Here is a 22285-nt window from a genome sequence, read left to right on the forward strand (position 1 = left end):
GCAAAACATAAGCAAGGAGTTAAAACAGAGTCTCCTGGACCTCCGAAAAACTGTTCGTGTCGCAAGACAGAAACAGCAGGCTTATGCCAAGAGGGTGGAATGTCGGGAGAAGTCCGACAGAGAAACCCAGACAGTGGCCTCCAATAGGGAGGGAAAAGAGAAGGTCGATACGGGCACTCAGACAGTGGCCTTCACCTTCTATGGAGCAGCCACGTCGCTCGAAGCGGCGGCCGAGTTCCCCTCGAAGGGAAAAGGCAAGGGCAATCGCAAGACGGCGTCGAACGCGAAGCGCCCTAGGAAGTCGCCAGGCGAGGGTGCAAAAACCGACACCACACGGCGTGCAACCGTTAAGGCCAAACGCCGTCTGGCCGAGGTAAGCGAGGGCGAGAGTGGCCTCGCTGAGCAGAGCGTTGGTACCAGCAACCCGGCGCGACCGGGGCAGGGGGGCCCAAACCCCTGGACGCTGGTCATCAAGAAGAAGCCGGCACCGACACCGGAGGCACCGCGGCCCGCGAAGAAGGCCAAGGACAGAGGCGAGGCCTTGTGGTTAAAAACCGACAAGGACAAATACGCCGATGTCCTAAAGTCGATGAAGGCGGCCGAAAGCCTTTCGGCCCTTGTGCAAGATGTGCGTAGCGTGAGACGCACCAACACGGGGGAAATGCTTCTGGTGCTGAAGCGAGGCGCACAATCTAGTGCGGTATACAAGGCCTTGGCCCAAGAGGTCCTTGGTAAAGGCGCCCAAGTCAGGTTGCTAGGGGCGGAAATGACTCACCAGTGCAAGCATCTGGACGAGTTCACGACCGCAGAAGATGTCGTCGCAGCCGTTAAGGAACAATGCGTGACGTCGAGCGGGCCTCTGTGCGATTTAGAGATGGACCCTCTGGCACCCAAGTAGCCTACCTCAGGCTACTGAAGGCGGATGCCAAAAAGGTAACCGAGAAAGGGAAGCTGAAGATCGGCTGGTCAGTATGCCCTATTAGCATACCCCAGCCGCCTTCAGTGGATAGGTGCTATCGGTGCCTTGAGTCCGGCCACAAAGCCTACGAGTGCAAGGGCATAAATAGGAGCAAACTATGTCGTCGCTGCGGTGAGGAGGGGCATAAAGAGCGGGGTTGCACTAAGGCACACAAGTGCCTTATCTGCACCGCTAAGAAGCAAGCCCATAAACATGCTATGGGCGGACCTTCGTGTCCCTTCGGTGAGGTAAATAAGAAGAAGCCGTGAACGTCACACAGCTAAATCTTAACCATTGTGCAGCAGCCCAACAGTCGGTCTCGGAGTCGAGGACAGATGTCGCCCTCTTATCATACCCGTACCGCATCCCTGCCGGCAACGGCAATTGGGTGTCGGACGGGTCTGGAATGGTGGCAATCTGCACAACGGGACGGTTCCCGGTTCAAGAGGTAATACACCCCTCCGCCGAGGGTGTGGCGATTGCCAAGATCAATGGTGTGTTCTATTGCAGCTGCTACGCCCCACCAAGGTGGCCAATAGAACAGTTCAACCAGATGATCGACAGGCTCTCGTCGGACCTAGTGGGCCGGAAACCGGTAGTCATAGCGGGAGACTTTAACGCTTGGGCTGTGGAGTGGGGCAGCCGCTGTACAAGTAGCAGGGGTCAAGCGCTAATGGAGGCGCTTGCGAAACTCGATACTGTGCTAGCTAATAATGGCTCCGCTAGTACATTCCGTAGAAACGGAGTGGAGGCGTGGATTGACGTAACATTTTCCAGCCCGAGTCTGGCTCCAGGCATGGAATGGAGGGCAGACGAAGGCTACACCCATAGCGATCATTTAGCAATCCGCTTTAGGATCAACTATGGTGTGCAGCATCTGAGGGCGGGAGATCCCTGTCAGGTACGCGGGTGGAAGTCCAATCACTTCGACAGCGAAGTTTTCACCGCGGACTGGAGGCCAACTCCGACAGTCTAAGCGGGGATGCGCTGGTAGCTGTTCTATCACGCGCGTGCGACGCCACTATGCCGAGAAAAACACTGCCAAGAAACGGTAGATGCCCGGTATACTGGTGGAGTGCCGAGATTGCAGCTCTACGGTCAGCCTGCCTCAGAGCTAGACGTAGGATGCAAAGAGCTCGCACCGAGGATGCAAGAGAGAACCGCCGTGAAGTGTTTCGAGCTGCGAAATTGGCCCTTAACAAGGCCATTAAAAGCAGCAAGAGAGCGTGTTTCGACAATTTGTGTGAGAGTGCCAACGCGAATCCGTGGGGTGACGCCTACAGGATTGTGATGGCCAATACCAAAGGGGGCTCCTCACCCCCAGAACGGTCTCCGGACCGGATGGCAACGATTATCGAAGTACTCTTCCCGTCTCGAGCCACAAGCCCCTGGCCACCTGCACTACGAGACAGCGCGGGCACGGCCGAAATGGTGGCTCCAGTGACGAATGAAGAACTACTCGCAGTGGCTAAATCCCTAGCAATGAACAAAGCTCCAGGGCCGGATGGAGTTCCAAACAACGCTCTCAAGGCAGCGATCATAGCGAACCCGAACATGTTCAGGCTAGCTATACAGAGATGCCTTGACGAGTGCCGTTTCCCCGATAGATGGAAAAGGCAGAAATTGGTGCTGTTGCCGAAGCCCGGGAAGCCGCCAGGCGACCCATCGGCGTACAGACCAATCTGTCTGATCGACACGACTGGCAAATTGCTTGCGAGGATCATCCTCAACAGGCTAACCCCGTACGCGGAAGGTACGGACGGTCTGTCAAGCAACCAGTTTGGCTTTCGGAAGGGTAAGTCCACAGTGGACGCTCTCAACTCAGTGATAAATACTGCCGAGATAGCGATCCAACGGAAAAGGCGAGGTATTCGATACTGTGCGTTAGTGACATTTGACGTGAAGAACGCATTCAACAGCGCACGCTGGGATGCCATCGCGCTCTCGTTACACCGGCTTAGCCTACCGGTGGGTCTGTACCGGGTCCTGGAAAGTTACTTCCAAAACCGCGTACTGCTATACGAGACCGATGCCGGTCAGAAAAGGGTTCCGATTACCGCCGGAGTCCCGCAGGGCTCGATCCTAGGCCCGGTGCTATGGAACTTCATGTATGACGGGGTTCTGAGACTGAAGTTCCCTCTTGGGGTCAAGATCGTCGGCTTTGTTGACGACGTAACCTTGGAGGTCTACGGGGAGTCAATTCCTGAGGTAGAACTAACCGCAGAACACGATCAGCACGGTGGAGGAATGGATGAGCGCGAGAGGCCTGGAGCTCGCTCATCATAAGACGGAGGTAGTTATCGTCAACAACCGCAAGTCGGCACAACATGCAGTTATTCATGTGGGAGAAGTCGCGATCACTTCACAGCGAAGTCTGAAGTCTCTCGGAGTCATTATAGACGACAAGCTGACCTTCGGCAGCCATGTCGACTATACATGGAAGAGAGCCTCGACTGCTGTTGCGGCTTTTTCGAGAATGATGTCCAACAGCTGAAAGGTGTGCGCCAGTAGACGTAGGTTACTGGCAGGCGTTGCCGTATCTATCCTCAGGTACGGCGGCCCGTCATGGTCAAGAGCACTGAGGGTAACCAGTTACCTACAGAAACTGGAGAGCACCTACCGCGTGATGTGCCTCAGAGTAATATCTGCCTACCGCACGGTATCACACGATGCATCCTACGTGATAGCGAGCATGATGCCAGTTGGGCTGGTGCTTCGAGCTACGTGGAAATAGGGGAGCCCGCGAGCGCACCAGGGTGACCTCGGTCGCCAGATGGCAGCGTGAGTGGGACAACTCCTCGAAAGGTAGGTGGACCCACCGGCTGATACCTAGCATATCGAGCTGGGTGGGAAGACCCCATGGGGAAGTTCACTTCCACCTGACACAATTCCTGTCAGGCCATGGCTGTTTCCGACAGTACCTCCACAGGTTCGGGCACGCGGAGGTCTCAGTCTGCCCGGACTGCCCAGGTGTAGACGAAACTGCCGAACACATACTGTTCGTATGTCATCGGTTCGACGTCGAAAGAAGAGCAATGCTTGACGTCTGTGGCTGGGACACACCCCTGATACCCTTATTCAGCGAATGTGTCAATCGGTGGAGAAGTGGAACGCAGTCTCGGCTGCTACCATCCAGATTGCCAGTAGGCTACAGGTAATCTGGCGAACCGAGCAACAGACGACGGGCACGGCTAACTAGTGATTGGTTGGCTGGAGCGAAAAAGGCCAAGCGCAATAAAGGGAGTGAATGGTCTGTTCATGCCAAGGCAGGTTTGGCGCAGCGACTGGCAACCGCGTAAGGGGTAAACCCAGCCACCCCGAAGCAAGACAGAAGAGTGAGTGTATAGGCGTATAAGTGGACTGTCTCATGCCAAGACGGGAGGGTCGTAGCGTAGTATGTTGGGACATAGCTATCGATACCTCATGGCGTGGCAGAGGAGTGAAAGGGTGAGCATCCAAGTCAGTCTCACACGGCATGTTAAGGGTGAGCACAAAAGTCAGCCTCACATGGTATGGTAGAGGCTAGCACAAAAGTCAGCCTAGCAAGGAATGAAAAAGGTGAGCACACAAGTCAGCCTCGCATCGTATGGGTGGGGTGAGCACAAAAGTAAGCCTAGCAAGGAATGAGTAAGGTGAGCACACAAGTCAGCCTCGCAAGGAACGAAAAAGGTGAGCACAAAAGTCAGCCTCATGTGGGAGTGTTTGAGAGTGAATCAAAGTGCGATTGAGAGAGCACCCAAGTAAGCCTCATACAGGACGTATGAACGCGTGAGTGAGAGTGAATGAGTACATTTAGTACAGCCATCCCCCCAGAAGTAATACCGAGAGGTAGTTCCTGGGAGGAATGATGGCGGAGCCCAATGGAGTTTAGTCGGTATTAATGGCAGCGTCACCATTCGAGCCCCCAGTGCACCCCGTGTGGTAGATTGGACCCTACCAATAGCACGTGTACTGGGCTAGGACGTAAAGGTCTTCTCCATTGTAAAAAAAACAGGACAATTCAGAGCGTCAATTTTTTTAACAATGGAATTAGGTTCACCTATGAAATACTTATTAGAAAAACTCCTTAAGAAGCAAAAAAATGCGTTACAAAAGCTTAATCTGGTTAGTCACAGCTGTCGATTGGCTAATCATGTATTTTCTTTGTTGGCAGAAAAATGAAACACCTTGTATCTCCTTTCTAAAAAAATGAGATTCATCTGTCAAAATTAATGTTTTAGAATAGTGGTTCCAAGAATGTGTACGACATTTATAAAGTCTTATGATTTTCTGAGAAATCGATGTGGGTCCGAATTACCCGCACTGTCTTAATTGCCTCGGGTCCCCCTATATTTTATTTATTTAATTCATTTTGGTTATAAATTCATTCGGTGCACTTTATTTATTTTATTCATGATAATTTTCATATTAATTTTATTCCTTTTATTCATGTAATACATTTGGTTTATTTGTTTTATTTAATAGCTGATTTTTATTCGCTTTATTGAATTCATTAATTAAAATATTACTTATTTTATTTATTTTATTAATTTGTTTCTTTTTATTCTCCTTATTATTGTTATTAATTTTATTCCTTTTCTTTATTTTATTCATTCTATTCATTTACTTAAATTCATTTTGATAAAATGAATGAAAAAACAGTCGCGATGTAAAAAATGTGTCATCTCACTGCTTGATGAATTAAATAGTTTATTTTTATAACGTATAGCGCAAATAGAAATATAATACTCATCAGTCAATTTAGCTTTAAATCCACATTAACCCACCTAGCAGTTAGACTAAACGCTTCTTACGCCTTTCATTATTTTGCAGAATTCATTCGAAGTACATATTAGAGACGAGGAGGCTACATGTTTTCATCCACAAACATCTCGTTAAAAGTAAATAAATTGAGTGATATATACAAAATAAAAAAAATGAATAAAAAAATTATTTCAAAAACAAAATGAATTAATTACAAATAAATAAATAAATTAATAACATAAATACAATAAGAATAATGAATAAACTGAATAATTTGACGAACGCGAATAAAATGGATAAGAGAATACTTGAATCGGAAACCGGTGGTTACCATTTGATCACTGAGTTACCCTCTTCTATGCCGCACCAACTTTCAGTTGTTTGGTCGAAAAATTGCATACACTTTACCTGGGCGAACTAGCTATCACAGTTTACAAAACTACAACATTTGATTTTTCAGCTTAAAACATGTGAAATTCTACGGTCATACAAAAATAAGATGCATACACCTCTTACTTTTCAAATCTTTTAAAAAGTGCCTGTGCACACTGACAAAGTCGACTAGCAAGTCGACATAAGTTGACTTTTACTGTGAGCCGTGTTTACAAACATTGTTTCACAGTTTAATGGCAGTGTTGGTAAACACGGTTCACAATGAAAGTTATTTATGTCGACTTCGTCTGCGTGCACAGCCTAATATAGGAGTCGCCATTTTGAATTTTAAAATACACATCGACATGCGGAACACTAGTATCTATTCGATAAGGCCATTTTGAAAATACCGTTAATGTTCGTGAATCGTGATATAAAGAATTTCACTAAACCGGAAATCGCTAAACCAGATTTCAAAATGGCGTCAAACATCAACCTGTTGCATCTACTCATCAATTCCATTTCAACTTCACGTATATCGATTGGACTATAGAGAACTTTTCTAAATCGGAAGTCGTCATCTTGGATTTCAAAAGGGCGGATACTCGTCAAGCGAATTCCGAACTTACTCATTTTGTTGAAGTGCGGCTGTCAGGATTTTTCACGATAAATCTATTTCATTCTTCCGAAATTCTGCTTCTGTTTCTATTGTGATATACTAAGCAGAATTTTGGAAGAAAGAAATAGAAAAAAATTTATATTTCATCTGAGCTGAAGGCATTCGAATCTGCGTTACACTTCAGTCAGCTTGAAAGTGAATGAATGTGGAACACGTTGACACTGAATACTGGTTTCGGTAAATACTTGTAAAAATATGCAACAGAATTTGAGATTTTGCACCACTGGTTCCTCATACTCAGCCTCAGTGCGGCATTCCACCCGCAGTTGTGAAGCGGCCACTAAACCAACAGTTTAAAAGCCGCCGAGCGGTATTTTCCTCTTAAGATATAGATTACGATGAATGTAATCAGAATGATTTCTAGAAGGTTGCAATTATCCAACCTATACATATTTCACCAGGAACAAGCTGGCGATTTAAAGAAACCCGAAATTTTGAACACAGTGCTGAGAGTTTACCTATATATTTTGGCCTTCTGCAGCAAGGCACTCTGTTAGGAAAAGTTGTATTCAAGTTTTATTAGAATTAATCCACTTCTCCTATTACGACATGACTTTTCAACTAATTTTACGCTAGTAAGCGGTGACACATCATATAGGTCTACTTAGTCCAGTCTGACTTAACACCGAACAGTTGTTCTTCGAATGTTTCTAGACGATATCAGTACTACATCCTCGACATGATAAAACTGCAAGTGATTTGAAATCCGACAAAATATGAGATTTTGAAACCATGATTTCAAAGAGTTTATGGGTCCAACAACGATATTTGACCCTACCCTAGTATCAATTGAGGTTTTATGGTAGTTTTAAAGCCACTCACAAAATTTAGATTGCATTTGTAGCGCGCTATAAAACTTTAATTGTTACTTGGGTAGTGTTATGGTAATAAAAACGATTCATTATAATAGGATACTATGGTATCTAAAATTTCTAAATAGATGCTCTCGAAAGCATTTATGCATTCATTTGCCTTCCATTTATTTAACCTCGATAAATGTCTACAAACTCTGAATCAATTCTAATTGGTATTTTCCTACTTCAATACCAAGCTAATAACTTGAACAAAAAGGTCGATTTGATTTGATAAAACATTTTAATATGCGCCATCATTCCAAACAATTCAATGATTCAATTGTTCGTCAGAGTCACCAAAGCCTGATATAGGAATTTAAGATGCCAGCTACGAGATTTCAGTCCAAGATACTGGGAAAGAAGCAACCGACTAATTGACTATCTTCAGCAAGCTTTCAATGTACAAAGTCATTGAGGTGCACAGACTTATTGTTGCCTAGCAAAGCACTTCGCAACATTGTTCTCTAAATGGGCGCAATCTGAGCCGATATGAATAAAACTATTCAAGTACCACAACCTTTCTCGAACACGCACTGGCGCAGCCGAGCTCCCCGCAGCTACCCATCCGTCGAGACAAACTTCGCCGTCTGAAAATGTTTCGCCCTGCCTCGATGTTTTGCATTTGGAGCAAATGATTGGGTCTGTATTGGGGAGTTACAAGGTGGAGCAGTCGATAGAAAGGTAGTCTGCATGTCTAATCGAACTCGAATGGCACACGGTTGTTATCTAAATGCCGGACATACCAATCGCTGTAGCGTTGCGAAACTTTTCTTATGCAGCAAAATCATCTAATACAGACACCAACCTGCGTCTGTGACTACCCCCGTTACCTTCACCAGTTGGTTGGTCCATCCGGCAGCGTTTCCATTGGGCATCTAGTTACAACGATCACTGAAGCAAGTCGATGGCTTACTTGGTGGAGTTCGTTTGTTGGAAAACAGAAGTTTTCTTTTGATGCTTTCGTTCGGTCGCTTGTGCTTGCCTGCCTGGTATTGTACTGTCCAGAGTGGAGATGATACACCACCAACAGATGCATCACCCAGCATCGGTTTCACTGCAGTGAGAAACAGCGACCCGAGCAAGATGCGCTCGATCTATGTAGATACATATGGCGAGGAAAATAAGAAAATTGCAGTTTTCCTTGTTTCCATCTTTGGCTGTGAGTACCGAGAGGCAAGCTTGGATGGGCGGCACAAAAAGCCAAAACAAATCTGAACCGTTGGGTGGGGTTGCTTTGAGTTCGACAAATTTCTTTGTTATAAATCAGTCATTAACCTTGAAACAAAGTGAATGACAATAATGCATATAAATTTGTTATTCAAGTAGGTGCGTATAAACATGCTGAAATTATTAGTCTGATAATGCAGTGGGCAAAAAGCTTCGAGTTTGAACAAAATGTAAAAAGTAAAACTTTGGTACTAGCTTCATTCCATTGCGGAACGTGGCATTCTGTTTTGAAAAATTACGCAATCGACTTCTAGTGTTCCGGATAATTGCACAATCCTACTGACCACGGAATATCCTCTCCGGCTGGTACACGAACATGCGACGAGTGTCCATCGAGACCAACGCCTTATAATCTAAATCACCAGGCTAAAACCAGCACCCATACAAAACTGTTCTAATTCTGTTGTCAAAGCCCGGACAAAAGCAACTACCTAGGGGTGGGACTGTTCCAAAACTCACTTCACGACAGTAAACACCATCACGTCCCTCCATCACACGTGATTGCGTCAAAACTGTTGACTTTAGTAATGTGCGAACTTTGAGATAGTTTCTTGGAATAGAACTCCCCTTCTTTCCGTCTGATCGGATTGATGATTAATCCCCCAAATAGTGCGTTACGAAAGTTATTTCCTTCAATAATTCAGACAGAAAAATACTTCAGCAAAGTAGTAGGGAAACTCATTACAAACACTTTAACTGAAGACTTTAAATTTCGGAACCCACTATTAGGAGGATCATCAATCCGATACGACGGAATTCAGTGGAGTTCTCTTCCAAGAAGCTTTCTAAAAGATTCCCAACACTATCTACCTTGTCTGGGTGCTCGGACATTCCGGTATTACTGGAAATGAATGGGCTGACGAATTCGCCAGGGCAGGTTCAGCGATTGGCTTCGTTGGTTCTGAGCTGATATATATATATATATACATATATATATATATATATATATATATATATATATATATATATATATATATATATATATATATATATATATATATATATATATATATATATATATATATATATATATATATATATATATATATATATATATATATATATATATATATATATATATATATATATATATATATATATATACATATAATAAGCCAGTTTAAGCCATGGCATGCACACAAATAAAATAAATTATAAAATGTTCAAACTTTAACCAACCAGGTTTCTACGCAATAACCCTGCAATTGTCACCTATGATAATAACCGACAACGAATGCAGTACTAGGACATTACTTTTGACGGGGCATTTCATTTGTTGCGTAGTGAAATTCGCAAACAAAATAAGTAAAATGAAAACCTTGTTGTGCACATATTTTACAATTAATCTGGTTCCACAGATCGTTATAAAACGGTGTTTATAGCAGCATATACGATGATATGTGAAACGTTTACCCAGTTTGCCCCGAGTATCAAACTATCAGCAGAAGCTTAAACTTCAATAAACCAACATAATATCCTTCACACAACCAGTACCTACTAATTAAATTGTCAATTAACCAAAGAGCATAGTGATGTATTTTTTTACTCGATTAACGCAAATAATTGATTAATTTCTTAAATAATCGACAAATTTATAATCTATTAGAAGCTCGATATAATCGAGTAAATCGATTAGATGAAAGCAATTAATCGATAGCACAATTCATGAAGATAATGTGCTAACGCTAAATATGAAAACGACAACACAAATTATGCAAGCGAATCAAAATTTCAAAATAGACCCAGCGACCTTTTTTTTGGGCTCACAAACTAAGATTTACTACCTACTCGATTATTGATTTTAATCGATTATCTTGGCCGATTATTCGAATCAATTAATCAAGCTCTCAAAAATTGTTCGATTAATGGATAATCGATTATTGGAAAAAATCAGACATCTCTAAAAGAGTACACTCAATGTACACTCCAGTTCCTGGTCATTCAATTATGTGTGGCGTTCTCAAATAAATTCACCACGGCGCGCTCCACCCTAGTAACAATTGAGGTTTTAAGGTAGTTTTGTAGTCACTCATAAAACTTAGATTGCACTTGTAGCGTGCTATAAAACTTCAATTGTTACTTGGGCAGAGTGCACTACGGTGGGTGTATTGTATATAAGGGAGTCTAGTATATACACCCTTCGCAGTGCACTCTAGAGCCCGCCGTGGTGAATTTATTTGAGAACGCCACACATAATTGAAAGAGCAAGAGAGCGAGGTCTTTCTCACCCAACCACCCCACCGCCAGCGAACACGTGAAATTCGGTAGTTACGAAAGAACAAGCGTTCTGTTTTTTCTGTGGTCTTTGATCATTGTATGTATGCAGCTGGCGCGCCTGTACATCATTTAAGGTTGCACAGAGAATGCGCAAAATTCGCAAACGAAAAAAGCAGTTTTTTTCCACACCGTATGTCAGATTTTCTTAAAGATCAATCAGCGTATGTAGAATGTTGTTACAGTACTGCTGATTGATTTTTATGAAGATCTGACATACGGTGTGAAAAAAACTGCTTTTTTCGTTTGGGAATTTTGCGCATTCTCTGTGCAACCTTAATCGATGCCGGGTGCAGTCATGGAATATTTTGCTTCGAGCTGACGAAACGTAGCAGCTACTACGAAGTCAAAAAGCAAACTGACGATTTTTTTTTCTTATGTGCCGCTTTTATAGTGCGTCTCGGTTCCTTGGATGGTAAAGGGACAGTGCTAGCAACGCTCTCTGCTTGGTTGAATTGTACGGACCAATCAGCGCAGATAATTACCACAAAATACATTATTCTCGTTATTTATAGTAATCGTACATTTTACAGAATCAAATACAATAACCGTGCACATATTTCTGATCAGATAGTGTAAAAATATAACGATTTCGATCAGTACAACGGAAGTTATTCGCATTTGAAAACTGGGAAAATATCTCAGCAGAAACTTTGAAACGGGAATTGAATATATTGAAACGTTAGAAGTATTCTACTTCAATACGGTCCTGGGCTTCGTCCGAGCACCGTAATTATTGGAGAAATCTACAAACGTGTCGCCAAACAAAGTCATTTCTAGAACAACCGTGCCCTTCATTTTTCGAAACTCCACTGCGGCATGCTGACCAGGGCTTTAACCGGCCACTGCAAACTCAATTATCACATGGCACAGTGGCGGATTTGCTCAAAAATCTTGCCGAAAGTAGACCTGTGCGCCGCCGCGCCACGCCGCCGCCGCCGGTAAATTTTAACAAACGTCAACGCCGAAAGGTAGACCGGCGGCGCGCCGCCGACGCTTTTAATGTAGAATACATTTAAGGTTTCAATATAGGGGTCCCGTTTCAAAATATCGGCTGCGGCGCCGCGTCAGATTTTGAACGTTAATAACTTTTATCATACTTAACAGAATGATTTGATTTTTAGGCCAATTTGTTGCAAATATGTTCCTCTATGCTGTATTAAAATTTGAAGTATGTATAACATGTACTAATAACAAAAAAAAAGTGTTTTGAAAAATCTTTCGAAAACGACTCGGAAAAGTGAAAATTTTCAGCCCATCCCGCACAGAGCCGTCGTTATGGTAGACCAACCGAACAATAAAATAATGAAAAGTTTATATATAGGTCCACTACATGTTTGTTCGTATGGTTATTCGCATTGGGTTGCTTGACGAGAGCACTTGGTGGGGGAAAGACGGCATATTCCTTTGGTTAGGCCATTAGAAGCCGGACGGAAAGGAAAGGCTCATGCACGGCACGAGAACGAGCGAGAAAGCGATAGTAGTGCATATTAGCGCGATTATATAAATATCTGTCGGTCGGTTTTTCTCATCATTCGTATTCGTTCAAGCACTAGCAAGCAGGCAGTCCGAAGAAAAGCAGTTGGCGATGACGACGGCGGAAAAAGTGCCCCAGCTACTGGTGACTCATCGCAACCCGATCAGGAACTGTCGCCCTGCAAGAATTTCGCCCCAACTAAAGGGCAACAGAGTAGGCTATCGTTCCAGCGTCTGGGTCGTGAGATTGTGCAGGACTGCAAAGTCGAGCTACGCTTACAAAGCTCAGTCGTAATGATGCCCCGAGAAGCCAACGATGCCTACTTGGTCGGTTTGTTCGAGAATGCAAAATAGTGCTTTCTAGCTCACCGTGTCCGCGGGGAGTGCATCTGAATTATGCTCCCGCAATAAAACAATAAACGGTTCTTTACAGGACCAATTAATTGTGTTCTAATAAGAGTTAAATTGTAATTTACATTTTATGGTGTATAACAAATAATTTTCAGAAAGCAATATAAGAAATACGATGTGTGGAAAGAAAGAGAATTTAAATTATCCTCTCTCGCTCGTTTTCGTGCACTGCTTTTCCATTCCTTTCTGCTGCTACTACCATCATAACTAAAACGAATGTGCGTGTTCCCCCACCATCTCATGACCAGTGTTGCCACAATTGCATGTCGCTATTACAATTTGAATTATTTTATTGATCCTCTCTAGTATTGATAAAATATAGAACGTGCAAAGTACACTAGTCGCATGCTTTTATTCGAACTTTTTGGCAGCCTCCGTTGATTAACTGCATAAATCGATTTGTTTGGTCAGCTCCTTGCTAGTAGCAAACTAAATAGCCTTTATCAGCGCTAACAAATAACACGAAAGAATTTAAATTTGTGAAAATCTTCTCCTTCCTTCTTTTCAAATCTGCAACATTCTTTGAAAATATTGTTGGAATGTTGTTATTGAAAAACTGAACATGCAAGTTTGCTAGCACTGGCCACTAGATTGAAGGCGATGGAAAGACAGAATATTCGTTTTGGTTATGCTAGTATTGGTAGCCGAACGGAAAGGAAAGGCACAGGAATGGCACGAAAACGAGCGGGAGAGCGATAGTAGTGCTTTCTCGTGTTTTCATATATGAATATTGGTCGGTCGGTTTTTCTCATCATTCGTATTCGTTCAAGCACTAGCAAGCAGCCAGTCCACCGGAGGAAAGCAGTTGGCGATGATGACGGTCCGCAAAAGTGCCCCAGCTACTGGTGGCCCATCGCAACCAACTACCGATCAGGAACTGTCGCCATGCTAGTATTTCGCCCCAACTAAAGGGCAACGGAGCAACTAATCCGCTGGCTAACATTCCAGCGCCTGGTTCGTAAGGTTGTGTATTACTTCAAAGTCGAGCTACGCTTACAAAACTCAGCCGTAATGAAGCCAGTGCCTACTTGGTCGGTTTGTGGGAGTGGGCGTAAATTACAATAAAAGCAACGGTTCTTTTCAGGACCAATCAATTGTGTTCTAGTGAGAGTTAAACTGAAACTTTCATTTTAAGGTGTGTAGCAAATTTTCAACAAGCAACATAATACGTTGGGTGGAAAGAAGTAGCTTGCACACGGAACAAAAATTTAAATTATCCTCTCGCTCGTTTCGTGCACTGCTTTTCCATGCCTTTCTACTGTTATAAGTATTACCAAAACGAATGTGTTGTTGCATGTGTTTAAGATAAACGTTGAAGTCGCATGCTTCTATTCAAGCTTTTTGGCAGCCCCCGTGAACTAACTGCATTAAATGATTTTTTTGTGCAGCTTCGTGCTAGTAGCAAACAAAATGGCCCTACCAGTGTCTGATTCGTGAGATTGTGCCGGATTTCAAAGTCGAGCTAAGCTTATAAAGTTCAGCCGTAATGGTACCCGAAGAAGCCAGTCTTGTCGTTTTGTTCGAGGCTACAAAACAGTTCGCCAGGCACGTAACTATCATGCCAAAAATATCCAACGATCCAGCGCATCACCATCAACACCAACGCCGATACCAAAGGTTCTTTTCAGAATCACCATTATTACCATAGAGAATTATTTGAAAATTTCCCATTCAAAGGTGATTCTGTTGAATATTATTAGATTTAAATTAACGTCTCGAATTGAAATCACGACGCTCCGGTTATGTGACAGACATTACCCACCCATCTTTTTTTATTGTGACCACGACTAACGGTTTAATATAGACACCCCATTTCAATATTTCTGAAGGAACAGAAGGTCGAGTTTTGAAAGTTTGTAACTTTCATTGTACTTAACCAAATTACACAATGTTCGCACTAATGATTCAGAAATATGATCAGGAATCTTCTGTTAGATTTGTAAGTATGTATAATTTACATGAATAAAGAAAAATTGATTTTCAGGAATCAATTATTATCTGTTCTTCCATTGGCCAGTACTACGCGACTTTCTCATGCTAACAATTAATTTCATCGTTAGCCATCTCCCTCACCAAGGCCAACAACGCCAACAAAACCGGTCCTTTTCAGGACCACCATCATTTTTGTAAAGAATAATTTGAAATATTCCTCGCCCAAATCAGCTTTTGTCCGAAAATCCTAATGAGTATCAACATATTTGAAGAACGTGTTCCTTATGTATTCTACATCTCTCCGGTTATGTCGCAGACATTACCCACCCATCTTTTTTTTCTCACGCCGACAATTCGCGAACTCGAAAATCGTTGACTCATAATTTTGTTCACAAATCTAGGAACATTGTCTAATTAACTGACTGACATTAACTGATTCATGATTTATCACATATTGATCCTTATTTGGTATTAGTGGTTGTGAATTTGATCACAAAATTAACAAAGACTTGATATTTTCTCGAAAGTCACTGCACGACACTCGGAATATAATTCATGGATCTATTCGTGCTTCGTCAGCTGGTTATAGTTGCGAGCATATAAGTTACAATTCAACATTCGTGCACGTGGAATGGTTCACAAATTCAATAAAACACTTCCACTTTCAAGATATAGTTAATGAAATTTACGATTATGTGCCTGATCTTAATCATTGCACGTAATCAATTTCACTGGAACCTTTTTTAACCGATTCGTGACAGTCGAGCTCGTGAAACTGTTCATGATATAGTTCATGAACGCGGACTATTATTCATGGATTATTCGCTCTGCTCTTTGTTTTTGAAATTTCTATGTGAGCTATTGTGTACAACTGCAAGCAACAAGTCTCATAGGCGCGAACATTAGATATAAGCAAACTACTAGGACCTGTAACCCTGTTATTCTTTTGATAAGATTTAGTGTAATGTTCGGAATTAAATGAAACTGCGCTGAGCACCAAAAATATATTACCTAGCCACAATTCATGTCCGTGAAATAATTAAGAAAACTATAAGACACGTGATTCTGTGTAAAAAATCCGACGGTAAGCTCAAGACTAAAATATCACGATAACACGACGAGAAGTTACGAAAATCGTTGCAGATCGTTCAATTCTTGACTTTTTTAGTCAATAAAGTTATGAACTAGAACCATAAAAATATGAAACATATTCAGACACAACCACCTGCTAAACATTTGAGTATAATGCCATTTTTTTGCGTGAACTAGTTTTGTGAAAACACAAAAATTATGACCAGTCGGTTCCGACAGCATGAAGTAACAAGTTACTTTACGCTTGTCCGGACATGCCGTAGACTCAGGTGATTCGTATTTCTAATGCCAAAAGACCCTGACTACGGCTAAGCTTGCATATATGATCCTTCCACGCTTTTCTAAACTTTCTCCCTTCAACTACTTGCTCTCTCTTGAGTACTATGGCTCTAAATATTGAAAAATATACTTCACCTTCCAGTCCCTTGCTAATTAAATGCCGTAACAACTGTTGTAAAAATAGTTCCAATTTTCATTTATTATCTTGCATTTGGCAAGCAGGGTGTGCATTTTTGGAGCTTCAGTTGAAAAAAAAAATTGATCTGGTTGCAAGAACTACATTTTGTGCAATGTGTTTAACAGATGTCGGTAGTACATTGTGGGCGATGATTTTTTTAGAATTTTCTTCAAGCTGTAACATCTGTTTGTATGTGCTGCGAAGTCTGTTACAAGAGAAACCGAAAATTTGGGAAAGGAATTGCACTGCCAAGAATTTTTTTAGTTGCATAGGCGCCGATAGAGTCCAACGGCGTGACGCCGCCAACGCCGCCGGCCAAATATATCGCTTACGCCGCCGCCGATTAAAAATGCACACCTCTAGCCGAAAGCCGAAAATTGCATGGTAGTACTTTGGGTTCTAGGACATACATTGTCCTTCAGATGGTGCTTCCGCATGCTATTTTAAGTGAAACACTCCAAAATTTCCATATTTGGGATGTTGACACATCCAAACAGTTTAAACCATCGCGTTTTGCTCATATCATCGAGCACATGAAATATTAGTATTATTAAAGTGTAGCTAGATTTTGTTAAAAATGCCAGTTTCAAATGTGTAATAATGGAAAGTTATGCTGACGGTATGTACTTTATTTATATGTATTGATGTCAAAATATATTATTTTGCCTGTTTATAGAAAATGTCAATAACTTTCACGCTTTTGTAGCAGACGGTTTCAACGGACATTTTTGTTAATTATTGAAATACTTTTTTTATCCACGTATGTCCACTATGTTTCAAGGCAAGTCGTGTTCCATGAACGATTCTTCATTTGGAACATAATAAAATTCTTGCCCGAATTTGCCCGTTTATGAGTAATCTTTGATTAAGTGGAGACGGAGATGGATTATAAGATTTTCAGTTTAAAATTTGGACTCGTACTTTTAATTACTGATGCACCTCCGGTTGTCATAGCGAATTGCACAATACTGCATTTTGATTAGGAAGAATTGTGTATTTAGTGGTGAAAATTTCATCGAAATTCAAAAACATGTTCAAAAGTTATCAAAAGTGGAACGTAAAAGACGTAAATAATTTTGCTCCTTCATATTGAAATCCAACGAGGTCAACAGAAGTGATCGCCAAAGGTTCCAAATATCAAAAATCGTTTATGAATACCATGATTAAATGTTACCGAGAAACTACTTTTGATCATGCAAAGCAAAACAAGTCTAGAGGTGGAATATATGACTGGATACTACAAGCGAAAAGAGTAGAGAAGTTCAAAAGAATACTGGAATACTGGCCGTGATTTTGCCAAAGAGCTCGCTTTGGCATACACTCCAGCTTGGCGAATTTGTTTGTGAGAAGGTTGACAGTCATAGCAAGCATCACAACAAAACGTGGTTGCTCAAAACTATACCAGGAAGCAGTACTAGCATGTTCTGACCAAGTATAACGCATGAATTTAAATAGCCGTTTCATCGTAATAATGGACTTTGGAGAAATCCTCGGTCAAATTTAATTTAAATAAAACTATGAATCTTAGTGAATTTCACTTATTTTCGTATTTTTCTCATATTCATTTTTAGTTACTATAATTTGCACACTTGTTGTCAATTTTCACTCCATGCATTTCGTCGCAGAATCGGCTTATTTTATGTAATTTAGAAAAATACTATTTTTCGTTCTTTGAGAAATATGTGCATCGGACAGCAATTATAGAATAATCGTACAGAGAGTTTAAAAGTTTTGTAACTATGTTGCATAATATTTCCAAATGACTAATAACATCAATTCTCGTAATAGCTACATTATCTAGACACCCAAACATCTTAATGTGTGCAAATTAACAAATTCTATCATTTAACTGCACACTATTTAAAATTCGATACATTATAAACGTTATTGACATACACTGGAAGCATTAAACGTTCATTCGTGAAAATTTACTTATATTTAGATTAAAATATCGGCCATTTTGTATCCGCCATTTTGAATTTTGAAAATCTGACATTAAAATTGTAATCTGTGCCCCAAAAAACCGTAGTATGCACCTTTGCAGGTCAATCAAAACTATTTTCGACTTTTGGCCAGATTTTTAGGGAGATCCGCCACTGTGCATGGCAACTATTCAGCGCACTGAGTCTTTTTCATGTGATCTTTGTGAATCCGACTACGGAACCTCATATCATCTGATATGCACCTGTCCAGCAATAGCGCAATTGCAATTTCGAGTTTTCCGCCGTCCTTATATAGACGACACCACGTTTGGACGACTGAAACTCAGAGACATACTAAAGTTTCTTATTCAATGTGGTAAAGAGCTTTGGGCTTACTCGCAGGCGAGTCGAACTACTTGTGAGGTTAACTTGCCTCCTTCCCCCTTCCTTCCGCTCAGGAAATGATGAAAACACATGGCAAGGCACAAATCCCTGGGGAACGTGCCATTTAAGCCAATATATTCTGATTCCTGATTCCTGGCGATTTTACATTTTCTTGAAATGAACAGTATCTGGGTAGTATTGATACATCCTGACTATATGCAAGGCATTTTAAGAACATATATGTACGTGTGTTTTAGATTCAACTATATACACAGAAACAAATATGCATAATGGAAGAACGACGCATGAAATTTTATTATTCTGCCCATACAGTTATGGATAATATTGTTTTGCACAGCTCATATATACGGCAGCATTATTCATATGATGCTTGAGTTTTTTGGTACGGTCAAGCTGGTATCAGAAGTTTGTCTGGTGTGTTTTCGATGTGACATCATCAACGTTAGAATGTAAATCTGTTATGGGATGTGTAATCTTTTTTTCGCTTCAGAACAACTCTAAAACTTGCACAAACCTGATAGTGAATGCACAGAACACATAGATTTTTTGATCAATTCTTTAAAATATTGGAAATCAAAGGGTTGGTCGTGCCATAGCCATTGCAAACACTGGTTTAAATGCAAACTTATTTGAATTTCGGAGATTGCAGCTAAGCCAAGAATATTCATAGTTAAATCTTGATGTACAACATTAATGCCAGGCGCCAACAAATATGGCGAATTCAACTACTTGAATAGTTGTAAACACCGACAAGCAATTGTTGGGTTTGATTAGTTCGAAACTCCAACCCGACCTGAACCAAAGATTTCAAAATTTTAAAAAACCCGGGCGCGACCCGAGCCCGAACGTTTAAGATTTCGAAAGCCCAACCTGAACCCGAGAATTACAAATTCGAAACACCCGAACCTGAGAATTTTAAATTTATAGAACCCGAACCAGATCTGATGCTTGACTAAGGGTTTGCCCAAGAACACAATTCGTGTCTCAGTTTGTGAAGCTGGTGTCAATCCGGCGTTAACTTAGCCCTGGCTCTAACTCAGTTTCTGATTCTGATGACACGAAGTCGAAACGTAAACTTCTTTAGTTGTTGGTTATGTGCTCTTTACGTGCAAAAGTGTTATGCAATAAAAATTGGACTAAACCGTTTTGCGCGTTAAGGGCACAAGACCTATTTTTAATTAAGCTTTGTTTTTTTTTGTGTTTCGAATTCATCTCGTCAGTAACTAGCACCATCTGGGTGTCTAGTTAGACGATGTATCTAAACTTGTACCCAAATTAGCACTAGTTAGACACAAAAAAATCCAAACAGTTCACACGACATATGTGAACGCCTAAAGCCACATGTCCCGAATGATGTAGACACCCAGTTGGTGCTAGTTACTGACGAGATGAATTCGAAACACAAAAAAAACAAAACTTAATTAAAAATAGGTCTTGTGCCCTTAACGCGCAAAATGGTTTCGTCCAATTTTTATTGCATAATACCAGGCGTTTGGTTTCTTGAACCAAAAGACAAGAGTTCGTCTTCGCTTTCTCGTCAGCAAACCAGAGCTATATTTGCTTCCCGGGACATCATTCGGGACATGTGGCTTTAGGCGTTCACATATGTCGTGTGAACTGTTTGGAATTTTTTGTGTCTAACTAGTGCTAATTTGGGTACTAGTTTAGATACATCGTCTAACTAGACACCCAGGTGGTGCTAGTTACTGACGAGATGAATTCGAAACACAAAAAAAACAAAACTTAGTGCAAAAGTGGTTTTACCAACTTTTCTCATTAGTGGAGAAAATTGGTTTTCATCTAAATTTTCAACTGCGGGAAAAATATAGCATAGAGTCTAACGCTTCACCAAAAGATCAAAAATAAATTTGAAAAAAAAAATTCGAAAAACATTAAAATTGCGATCGATTTCTGTAAATATGTTTAGATGCAACTTTTTCACAAAAAAACTGGCATCTTGCACTTTTGCTCCAATTTCACGCTATATGTATATTCCAAGTTATTTTCATTGTAGAAATATTTGATTTTGATTAACGTTAGATGCACGGCCACATTCCAGAAATAACATGGTTTACGATGTTGCCGATTATTAATTGCAAATAACACTAGTGTTACCATATCACTTCCACCGACGGTCACGATAACCAGAAAACATATACTGCAGAAAACGATAAGAGAAAATTGCGCGCAATCGAGGAGAAATCCGAAAACAATTCCATCCAGCGTGAATGCAAAGATACGCTTCCTACAGTCTGATCGAGTGTGAATCGGTGCCGTATGCGCGCTTGCAGGCGGAAAATCTGCCCAAACCTGTTGACGGTCGAAGAATGTCCATCTTGGTGAGCTTTGCTTTCGATTTAATCCGGTCATCAGTTCCATCGTTGACTGTTCTCCATCTCACACGGCTTGAAAACTATTTGCCGTCTTCGCAGCTGGTTTTTTGTCACTTGGCCCTCGAATCACGCACTGGCACTTTCTATTTCAGCCGGTGATTCGACTCGAAAAGAAATGAGACATTCACTTGTTGAAACTTTCATTTCCATTTTACAAAGCTGAGCAGCCCGCTGTAGCAACACCCCCGAAAAAATGGCGCCGGTGTGATTCGAAACCAACACTGCGGTCGGTTTTAAAAGGTTTGTAAAGCAGAAAAAAAAACAATTCACGAATTATAATGTTGTTTCAAAACACCTAAAGCTGTTCTCACACTCACTGTTTGTGTATGCCGAATGGGTATAAATTCCATTTATTCGAAACGATTTACTCTACCAAAACTGCCGCCGAAAACAACCTACAGATACACCATCACAATAATGAAGCCTGAGCCAAAATTATTGCACAAGTTTTCCCGCGACGCTTGATTCACTTCACTTATAGAGTATGCCATCAGCATAAATGTTGTCTGCCACTGGGCTGCTGGGAACAATCTCTTTTCGAGCCCAAATTGAAGCCATCCTCCAGCGGACGAACGCGGACGGATGATTAAGCTTGCAGGGAATACACGATTGCACCAGATCACGACAAAACCTAGATTCTCTAGCTCTTCTTTCCAGCACTTCTGACTGGCGAACCACTTGCCATCACTCACCTTGTAAGAAAACAACAAACACCAACACTGCAACGGCAGAACAAAAAAATACAGAAGCACTGCTGCCAGGGACCCCTATACGAATCAACGGAACTACGTGAGAACGCGAACAACCGGCACGATCGGCGTCTAAATCTCAACTGGCAAGATGCCGGCGCGCAACCCTACAAACAGGTGAGAAATCCTGCGCGCTGCGCTCGAATTGTGGTCGCGGCATGTTCAAAATCACAGCAGCGGCGTGCGTTCTTCATTAAGCTTACTCGCAGCAGTTGGTTGGCCAAGAGAGAGAGAGATGGAGAGAGAAAACCTAGATAGGGACTTAACGAAGAGCAGACTGTTTTATGCGGCGGCCCAGCTTCGATATGTTGCGGGTCTCAACGATCGTTAAAGCTCCGGTA

The 22285-nt window shown here is 41.8% G+C and overlaps 1 protein-coding gene across 2 annotated transcripts in view; it reads right to left on the reverse strand.

Moving 5' to 3' along the window:
- LOC131684445 (putative epidermal cell surface receptor) overlaps nucleotides 1–22022 on the reverse strand; it is a 153281-nt gene extending 131259 nt beyond the window's left edge. The window contains exon 1 of one of the 2 annotated variants that reach the window (XM_058967314.1): nucleotides 21888–22022. The gene's annotated coding sequence lies outside the window, so the exon portion shown is untranslated. Of the gene's footprint in view, nucleotides 1–21112; nucleotides 21243–21887 lie in introns of those variants that run through there. The other variant, XM_058967315.1, reaches the window with a different exon arrangement.
- Nucleotides 22023–22285: the final 263 nt, after the last annotated feature.

The sequence above is a fragment of the Topomyia yanbarensis genome, chromosome 2 (genome assembly GCF_030247195.1).
Source record: "Topomyia yanbarensis strain Yona2022 chromosome 2, ASM3024719v1, whole genome shotgun sequence".
Lineage (NCBI taxonomy): Eukaryota > Metazoa > Arthropoda > Insecta > Diptera > Culicidae > Topomyia > Topomyia yanbarensis.